The sequence below is a fragment of the Macrobrachium nipponense genome, chromosome 5 (genome assembly GCF_015104395.2).
Source record: "Macrobrachium nipponense isolate FS-2020 chromosome 5, ASM1510439v2, whole genome shotgun sequence".
Lineage (NCBI taxonomy): Eukaryota > Metazoa > Arthropoda > Malacostraca > Decapoda > Palaemonidae > Macrobrachium > Macrobrachium nipponense.
In genome coordinates, this window is record NC_061107.1 from 99,707,383 (window position 1) to 99,717,382 (window position 10,000).

Below are 10,000 nucleotides of genomic sequence, written 5' to 3' on the forward strand. Positions count from 1 at the left end.
AAACTTATACTACAATATAGTGATTATAACTAACTTTTAATAAGTTTAGGATAACATTACAGTTATCCTTGCGACCAATTAAGGACTGTGTTAATTAAATTTCTCATACAAAACAGTTCTCGAATATCACGTCAAATGAGTTTTACTACCAAGGAAAATCTACAGTTCAATCGAATACGACGTTTTTAATATTCTGAAAAACTCTATGCCAGCGGCTCTTAATCTGGGGGTCATGACCCCGGGGGGTTCGTTTGGGGTTTCTCAGGGGGTCGCAAAGGGTTCTGGTGAATATAATTTATTTTTATTTATTTGGATCACCCAGTTTGCAATATTCTGGCATTTGTAAAGGCTGTGTGGAGTTTTTCAAGGTTTTTGTTCGTGGCATTTTCAATAAACTCTGGTCATTTTGTTTTATCTGACCCTTTCACAAGGTTCACCATTTTAAAATTTATTATAGGGGTTACGGTCATATCCTGAAGAATCTCGGGGGATCATAGGATGAAAAAGGTTAAGAACCAACGCTCGATGCAAACGACATCTTGATAGTTTCATCTGCTTCCCCTGTCGTGGTTGGTCACAAGGTGGATGGTTTAAGTAGCCTCTCAAATTAAGAGGAAAGGAGGGAGAAATACTCAGGTGTCATTCAACAAACTGGAGATTATCAAATCCTGTTTGACATGATTCCCTTCAAAAAAAAAAAAAAAAAAAAAAAAAAAAAAAAAAAAAAAAAAAAAAAAAAAAAAAAAAAAAAAAAAAAGTTCAGTCTGACAAATGGGAGGATATAAGTGTGGCTTTGTAGAGAAGCATGGAGAATTATAACTTGGCTTGAAAGAAAGAAACGATGCGAAAAAATGGCCGAATCATTAGCAAATACCATCAACTGGGTTCTATTGGTCATACTAAAACTACGCGTAGTAAAAATAATTAAATTAATCATAACAATTCACTGCTATTACTTCCCTTTGCACATCAAACTCAATTCTTAAATATACACAAATGACCCTTACTGAGAAGCCAGAGATCTACGTAGATAAAATGCTGAACGAAATATATCTGAGAATAAGTCAGGCAATAATAGTAAGAAAATATTGGATTAATATTAATATAGGAATTCAAAGATTCCTTTAAGAGATCCGCCATAGTAAAATGCCACAAATTTTCGATATAGTAAGAGAAAACCGCCTCGTATCTATAAAAAAAGAAAGAAAAAAAAAAGGCTTTCCACATACGTGAAGAATAAATCGCTCGGCCCGTAAGAGAGAACTCGCTTTTCTGCAACTAAAAATTTTGTTGTTGTTTCCACCAGAGATAAATTGCGTATTTGCAACTATCCTCTAAATCGAGGCAAGATTCCATTTAAAGCTCGAGATCTTAGGGTTACAACGTTTTTGTCCGTTATATATTATATATATATATATATAATATAAGATATATATATTATATAATATATATATATATATATATATATATATATATATATATTAATATACACACACACAACACACACACACAGAAATAAATAAAGGTTTTTTGCCACGAAGGAAAAATGAAAAAAGCGAGATAGCCAAGTACTTTCGGTCCTGTTCGGACCCTTTATTGAGGCAAACTCAGTAAAGGGTCCGAAGAGGACCGAAAGTACTTGGCTATCTCGCTTTTTCATTTTTTCCTTCGTGGCAGAAAAAAAAAAAAAACCTTTAATTATACATAGCATCACGTTTTATATACTTCGTGATCAAGTTATTCATATATACATAAATATATGTATACACACATATATGTGTGTGTATATATATAATCTATATATATATATATATATAATATATATATATATTATATATACACTATAACATTATAATATATAATAATATATTATCTGGTATAATGTATATATATATATATAATATATATATATAATATATATATTATATATATAGAGAGAGAGAGAGAGAGAGAGAGAGAGAGAGAGAGAGAGAGAGAGGTTCTCCCATTAAAATAACAAACAGTAATACTGTCAACTTTCATTCTAAAGAAGACTTTAGATGTAGTCTCTAGCACATTCTAAAGCCTAAAGTCTAGGTATCTCCTCTTATTTTCATGAGAAGATCTCTTACATTCTTCATCCGCGAGACCACAGTGGAAGTACAAGATATATAGGGTACGAGAAAGTAATAATATGTGACAAGAACTCGCATACTTCTCTGAAGAAAAAAAAACTCAATAATTTTATCTCGTCGTGTGTGAGCTGCCACTAACTTGTTTACAACTCTAGGGGCCTACTGATATGATCAATTCCTTTTGAAATCTCTCTCTCTCTCTCTCTCTCGTCATCTCTCTCTCTCTCTCTCGTCTCTCTCTCTCTCTTCTCTCTCTTTCCGATTTAATCTTTTTCTTAAAATTCCACTTGAAATCTCTCACCCTCTCTCCGATTCAATAAATTCCTTGAAATTCGACTTGAAAAATCCCTCTATCTCCTCTCTCTCTCTCCTCTCTCTCCCCTCTCTCTCTCTCTCTCTCTGTGACTCTCTCAATCTCTCTCTCTCTCTCTCTCTCTGATTTAATCTTTTAATCTTTTTCTTAAAATTCCAATTGAAATTTCTCTCTCTCTCTCTCTCTCTCTCTCTCTCTCTCTCTCTCTCTCTCTCTCTCTCTCTCTCTCTCTAAAATTCTACTAGGAAAATTCTCTCTCCCTCTCTCCCCGATTTAATAATATCCTTAAAATTCCACTTGAAAATCTCTCTCTCTCTCTCTCTCTCTCTCTCTCTCTCTCTCTCTCTCTCTCTCTCTCCGATTTAATCTTTTTCTTAAAAATTCCACTTGAAATCTCTCTCCCCTCTCTCCGAATTTAATAATTCCTTGAAAATTGAATTGAAAATCTCTCTCTCTCTCTCTCTCTCTCTCTCTCTCTCTCTCTCTCCATACTCTCCTCCTCTCTCTTTTAAATCTTTTTCTTAAAATTTTCCAATTGAAATCTCTCTCTTCTCATTTCAATCATTTCCTTGAAATTCCAAAAACATTATCTTTCCGCTTTCATTCTGACCTCCGAAGTATTTGTTTAATGTTTTTTACTTATTTAGAAATCCCTTCTTCTTTCCTCATCCCCATCCGAGCCGGTGAATGTGACAACGGCAGCTGATCAGATCTACCTGGAACGCCAACAAATGTCCTAGACTTCTTGACCTTAGCGATACTTCGCCTTTCCCTTGTCCTGTGCCGGACTTGACAGAAAGGCGTGAAATCTTCGGATCAGAATACGTACAAACAAAGAGATCGGCATAATAACGAAGTTGTAATGATCTGTTGCTTACTTATGTAGCATTCAAATGGATTTCTTTCCGTTACTTGGCAATTCTTAACTTCGGGAAAGCCAGTCCCACGGACCACAAAAAATGCAAGGAAATTCAACTAAAGAACTATATCCTACGTGAGACAGAATACAATATACGAGAGAGAGAGAGAGAGAGAGAGAGAGAGAGAGAGAGAGAGAGAGAGAGAGAGAGATCAAAAAACAGCAAAATCCAACGTGACAAATCTAACATGAAGAGAGAGAGAGAGAGCAAAATCCGACGTGACAAAATGTAACATGAGAGAGAGAGAGAGAGAGAGAGGAGAGAAGAGAGAGATATAAAAAACAGCAAATCCTAACGTGACAAATGGTAACATAGAGAGAGAGAGAGAGAGAGAGAGAGAGAGAGAGAGAGAGAGCGTTAATTGTTCGAGCACAGCGGTGTCAGCTTACACAAGACAGCGATGTATCAATTTCACTGAAGGAAATGCAACCCCTTCGGAGGGAGACAACAGCGTATAAAAAAGGACAAAATATCAAGTGATCTTTACGTCTCGAGGACAAACACGCAAGAGAGAGGAGAGAGAGAGAGAGAGAGAGAGAGAGAGAAAACTCTCTTTCTTCTCCAGACGGTCACTCGCCTCCAAGAAACTCCTCAACTAAATGCTTTTACAGGTGTGCATTTAATATTTTCTCTGTTACCGACGTTTTTCTTTTTCGTTAACGAATAAATGTGTTTATTATTCAAGCGTGCAATCGCCCTTATAAAGACACCTGATTATCAACTGGCCTGCCACGCTCCCCCCCCCCCCCCACACAAAAAAAAAGTAAATTAGGAAAAACAAATACGAAAAGACTGGATATCATTCATATTTGAAACTTTTAAATAAGTACATATTATTCAGCACATTAGAAGACGCATATTAGTTACTGAAAAAGATTCCATTGTAGTTTACGGTAACAATAGATCTCAAACTTATTGGCAACACCATCCACATCACTGGCAGAAAGATTGTTCCATTATTTCACAATTATAGGAAGATCAACTATGGACGATGGCGTAGATTTTAAAGTGAAAACCCGCTTAGGGATGAAGGACACGTAAGAATCTTTGGACGTTGGTTTTATTCATCATTAATATTGCTGGAAATCCCATTTTCCGTAGGCTTCGAGGGTTTTTGGATTCTGATGCGCCTTAAACAGGAGAACAGTGTTGTATTGATGATATAACGAGGGATATCGTGCATGTTGCGTTGATTTCTATACGAAAACCCTCACGTGCAATGGTTACCTTTCCTAATGCATTGCATTAGATCATTTCAAGAGCTGTGGGCAAGAAAAGTGATCTGAAGGTAACACAAAGTGTTGCGGAAAACAAACATGTAAAAAATGCGCCGTGTCCTATATAGTTGCCAGACGCACAATTATGGCCAACTTTAACCTTAAATAAAATAAAACTTACTGAGGCAAGCGGGCTGAAATTTGGTATGTTTATGATGGGAGGGTGGATGATCCACAGACCAATTTGCAGCCCTCTAGCCTCAGTAGTTTTTAAGATCTGAGGGCTGACAGAAAAAGCGTGGACGGACCTTGGGACGGACAGACAAAGCCATCACAGTAGTTTCTTTCACAGAAAATTAAAAATCATCACGTGTTTAGGTGTACGGAATTGATAGCATGGTACGAGATCTTCTTAGGAACATGACTAATTTTAAAAGTTCGGCACACAAGGAGTTACAAGGATTATGACGTCTCAAAGATTTATTAGTCCATCCGAGGAGACATCGTGTGCTCAATTATCTCTAGGAGTAGGTTTTACTCTACATTCAGTGTCCTAATGATTCAGTCTAGCTTTCTTTTAAACTTTTCCACACTGTCGCTGTTTACAACTTCTCGTGGCAGTTTATTCCACGTGGGATGTGTTGTATCTCTTCAGTTCTAGTTTCCATCCATTATGTCTCGTCTGGTTTTCGGTTTACACATCACAACAGCCAGACCTCTGCTGTGACTGAGGAAAAAATTCCTTCCCTATTCGGGAAATGACAATAACAGAGAAAAGATGCATCACCTGCAAATTCTAATATCTTATTTTCATGGCGACGATTTGTCCCGGGGCCGCCAAAGGATATGTAAATCGCAGGTTTCTCGATTTGGACAGATGATGACGGAAGACGAGACGAAGAAAGCCAAAGGTGCCTCCTGGGTCATCCGTCTGCTTTGTAGTGAACGACCACCTGTCTCCATTTGTCATTGTCTCTCTCTCTCTCTCTCTCTCTCTCTCTCTCTCTCTCTCTCTCAATACGTACGTATGTACAAAGAATTACAAACAAGAGCACAAACACATGTGTGTCAAGACTGATGATACATTACCAATACGAATGATCACAAATAAACACTGAAGATTTCTGTGTTCAGGATTAGGGACTGCTCTCTGAGCAAGAGCCCGTGCCGGCATAAGGCCAGCTTAATCTCAAACAACAACAACAACAGAATTTCAGAGAAAAATTCCATGCACAGTAACACAGCATCAATAGAATTAATATGGTTAATTCCTCATATAAGATGCACAGGAAAAACTTATTCGTATATTATAAATTGTGAATACTTCAGTCGTTAGGACGACAATGATCACCATTTTCGTGCAAGCAATGTTAACGCTTTTAAAAGAGGCTGCTATAAAAACCCATTTCAGTTTCCAATCTTCTAAGCAGAATGATACAAAATACTGGCAATGACAAACGAGGAATATCTCAAGTATTATTACAAATACAAGTAATGAAATGAAAAGATTACGGTTTGGGATGGGTGGCTGGTTGAGATGTCCTGTAAACCTTGGGTTTTATGGCAATCTGGCACAGCTCAGGGACTAATAACTGCGCAATATATTTATTTATTTATTTTTTTTTTATTTTCGCTCTGCAGGTAAGCTGCTTTAAAAGCGAGTGGAATGAGTCGTCATGAGACTGATAAAAATCAAGGCCATATAAACTTACAATACTGCGTAAGGAGCTTAGTACTTTGTAAAGGAAAGAAAGGACGGTTACGGACACTTTAATCTCCTCAATCAAAATTTTGAGTTTAAAAATCAATAATAATTCTAATGCAAAAGGAAATTGGTATTTTTTCTTAAAGTGGAACTAAGCAAAAAAAAAAAAAAAATATTACGTAGGTTATATAAAGATAAAGTATCAAAATAGCATAATCACAGAATAGAAGGGACTCAATCGCGAAGATTAGAACCAACAAAAATACACGAGACTGTCCGGATTAGGCTAACTTCACATGGAGCGAGCGATCCGTTAACTATAATTCCCTCAAACAAGTTCTTCTCCGCCCTCTTCAAGTAAATATCTCCCTCTCCCTTCGTGTTGCTTTGCCACTTTTCAAAATTAAATGATTTAAAATATAAAATTACGAGGTTAAAAGTGGGGTGTAATTTCCTACTCGACTTTCGCCAAGCTACGTATGAAGGCAGCGATATTACGCACATAATAATCAGCTTTCGTTTACCATCCGGCCGAGGGCGAATCTTCTCATATGAAGTCTCTCTCTCTCTCTCTCTCTCTCTCTCTCTCTCTCTCTCTCTCTCTCTCTCTCTCTCCAACCGGACGGGGAAGGACGAATGGGTACGCCCCCAAAAATCCAGTAAGCCTATGTTGACCTAAGCAGTCATTTCTGTCCCCAGTGATTAGCCGTGAGTCGCATCTAAGGTGTTGAGAGAGAGAGAGAGAGAGAGAGAGAGAGAGAGAGAGAGAAACACATGACGTGAGTGCTCGATGCTCCTTCAAACATGAAAGAGTCACAACAGGAGGGCCTCGAGGAGGTTATCGGATAGAATTGGAATACAGAATTTAGGCCAAAGGCCAAGCGATGGGACCTGTGTGGTCATTCAGCCCTGGAAATTTACGATTTACAATAAATATATATAAGATGACACACACATGCGAACACACCATACATTCCAACGAATGCATTTACGCTGATTAATAGTCCATCAAATGAATTTTCACGAACTTCTTGACACTCATGTATGAGCATAGTTGACGAGGTTATTCTCTCTCTCTCTCTCTCTCTCTCTCTCTCTCTCTCTCTCTCTGAGATTTTTTCTCTCCCTGGAAAAAATTCGCCGTAAAGAATAACGTGACTATATCAGCACTGGGATAAAACAAATAGCAGCGAACAAAAACTATTATCAATCATTCCACAAAAGCCTTAACACCTTTTTTTTTGGAAACTATAAAAAAAGATTGAGACCAAAGATAAAAAAGAAAATACAGGCAAGTAAGTCATTTCACGTCTGTCACCAGTTGTTTGTACGATAACGAATGAGAATCATGTAGTACGTCGTTTTGACCCAGCAAAAAAGTCAATAACTGTCAGGGCTAAAACAACACTCACACGCAAATATATCATTTGAGCGAACGTTTGTTGATGCCTAAATCCCCAAGCTAAATCCACGGTCATGAAATACAAGGTTTGCACCAGACTGTGTTCTCTACCAACTACCCAAATATTCTCACACACACAAACACATTTATATGTACACGTATATATTTTTAGGATGCGAGTGGTCAACTACTAACTGATTTATTATCAAAGAATGCAGACAAGACATTGGCTTTAGTGAGCCGAAAAGTAGTGTAGGACATTAGAACAAGTAGGGCATAATTTTATGATCAGTTGTACTTTCTCACACCTGATAAATACCTAATAATTCTTATGTATATATATATATATATAATATATATATATATATAAGTATATATATATATATATATATATATATATATATATATATTATATAAATATATATATATATATATAAATTATAATATGCGAAAACTATAAGCAAATAACAGCCAGGAGGTCCGTATCAAGCGCTTTTGTGCCCCGTCGATATGCGAATAAACATAGCTAAAGCCTTTGATAGGGATGTTTGACTTATTTTCTCCGTGGTTTTACCTTGTACTAAATCACGTGAGTTTACCTGTGATTTTGTAACAGACACACACACACACAAATATATATATATATATATATATATATATATATATATATAATATATATCTATATAACAAACTTAACAGCAATAAACACTCGACTTCTCGATATTATGGCTGCATTTTCTTGAAAATGATGAAATAATAATTCATTGCCTCTGGATCCTTTTGTTTACAAACACACAATTAATGTTTCCCTGCCACTGAAGCTACTGCGTCTTAGGCCTGATGGTGAAGGTTGGGTGGGGGGCGTTGATTGGGGAGAGTCCACCTACCGTCCACCCATATTTGGAGTTCTTATATATATATATATATATATATATATATATATATATATATATATATATATATATAGTATATATATATATGTATATATGCGAGTGATAAAAGAAAAAAAAAACATAAGTCAACAGTTCACTGTATGCTGACCCTTTCGTTTACTCATACTCACAGATAATATCAAAAAGTTCCCGTGCCGCTTTAGGTATTGAATCATGGGCCTAGATGGGGGTAGTGGGCGGTTGGGGGGAAGGAGCGGAGGAGAAGAGGAAGTCCAGGTACCAGCCTACCTAATACCAGGTCCACGACACATGTTCGAGCGACCAATTAAGCCTATGCCGGCTCCACATACGAGCCATTTTCACGCTACCACGATCATCATAGCTGTACGAGCAACAACACGACTACAGGATTATCGCGTCCGTTGCTTCTAGAGAAGAAGAACGAGACCATTCAGATGGTAACAGGCACTGAAATATTCCTTCATGATCTGCCATAACTCTTAAGCTTATCCGCTGACTCTTCAGTAAAGCCGAAATGATGGCTAACTTTTGCTTGAATGGTAAATTTTACTATTAGCAAGTTTTATACCGAGCTCTCTCCTTATAGGTGGTGGAGGCAGCTTGGAGATAGCCAAGTCTAAAATGTTTTGTACCGAACAATAGCTCAAAGGAAATGAGTCTTAGTTCTCTCTCTCTATCTCTCTCTCTCTCTCTCTCTCTCTCTCTAGTTCCTCCTATACTAAATATTCTCGTAAATAATTCAACGTTTAATGATATTTCCGCGATACATATACAAATACACACACACACACACACACACACACACACACATATATATATATATATATATATATATATATATATATATATATATATATTTATATATATATATATGTAGAATCTACTGGTGATTTTTACCAGATACATGTGAAATTGTAAAAGCCACAATGCCCTCTTAACTTCTCAAATTCTTTGTTACTTTTTGGATACGCTTGTACTAGAAAGCCCTGTGCCCCAACTTCAAAGAAATCTGAAGAAATCATGATGTCCGGTAGCGGGAAAAGAACATGATTTCTTCAAATTTCTTTGAAGTTAGAGCACAAGGCTTTGTAGTTACAAGCGTATCCAAAAAAGAGCAAAGAATTTCAGAAGTGGCTATTAAAACTTTTCACACACACACACACACACACACATATATATATCATTAAACCCCTCCGATGGCCAATTTTTGACTGACCCTTACTTTGTTAGTTTCTGATCCTTATTATGGTAAAATATAGTGCTTCTCGCACCAGATCGCTAGAGTTTATTTCTATATCCGGTAACGCTAAATCTTTTACTACTTTACTCTCAACCTCAAATCTCATCAGAGCTTAGGACATCAACCTGTGGGCCATGCCAGTTCTAAGGGGGTCCATGCCACGGAAAATGTTCAA

General features: G+C 36.9%; 1 protein-coding gene across 5 annotated transcripts in view; it reads right to left on the reverse strand.

Annotated features, from left to right (window-relative positions):
• Positions 1 to 10,000, reverse strand: part of LOC135215547 (extracellular sulfatase Sulf-1-like) — a 561,353-nt gene that overhangs the window by 236,907 nt on the left and 314,446 nt on the right. The window lies entirely within an intron of this gene.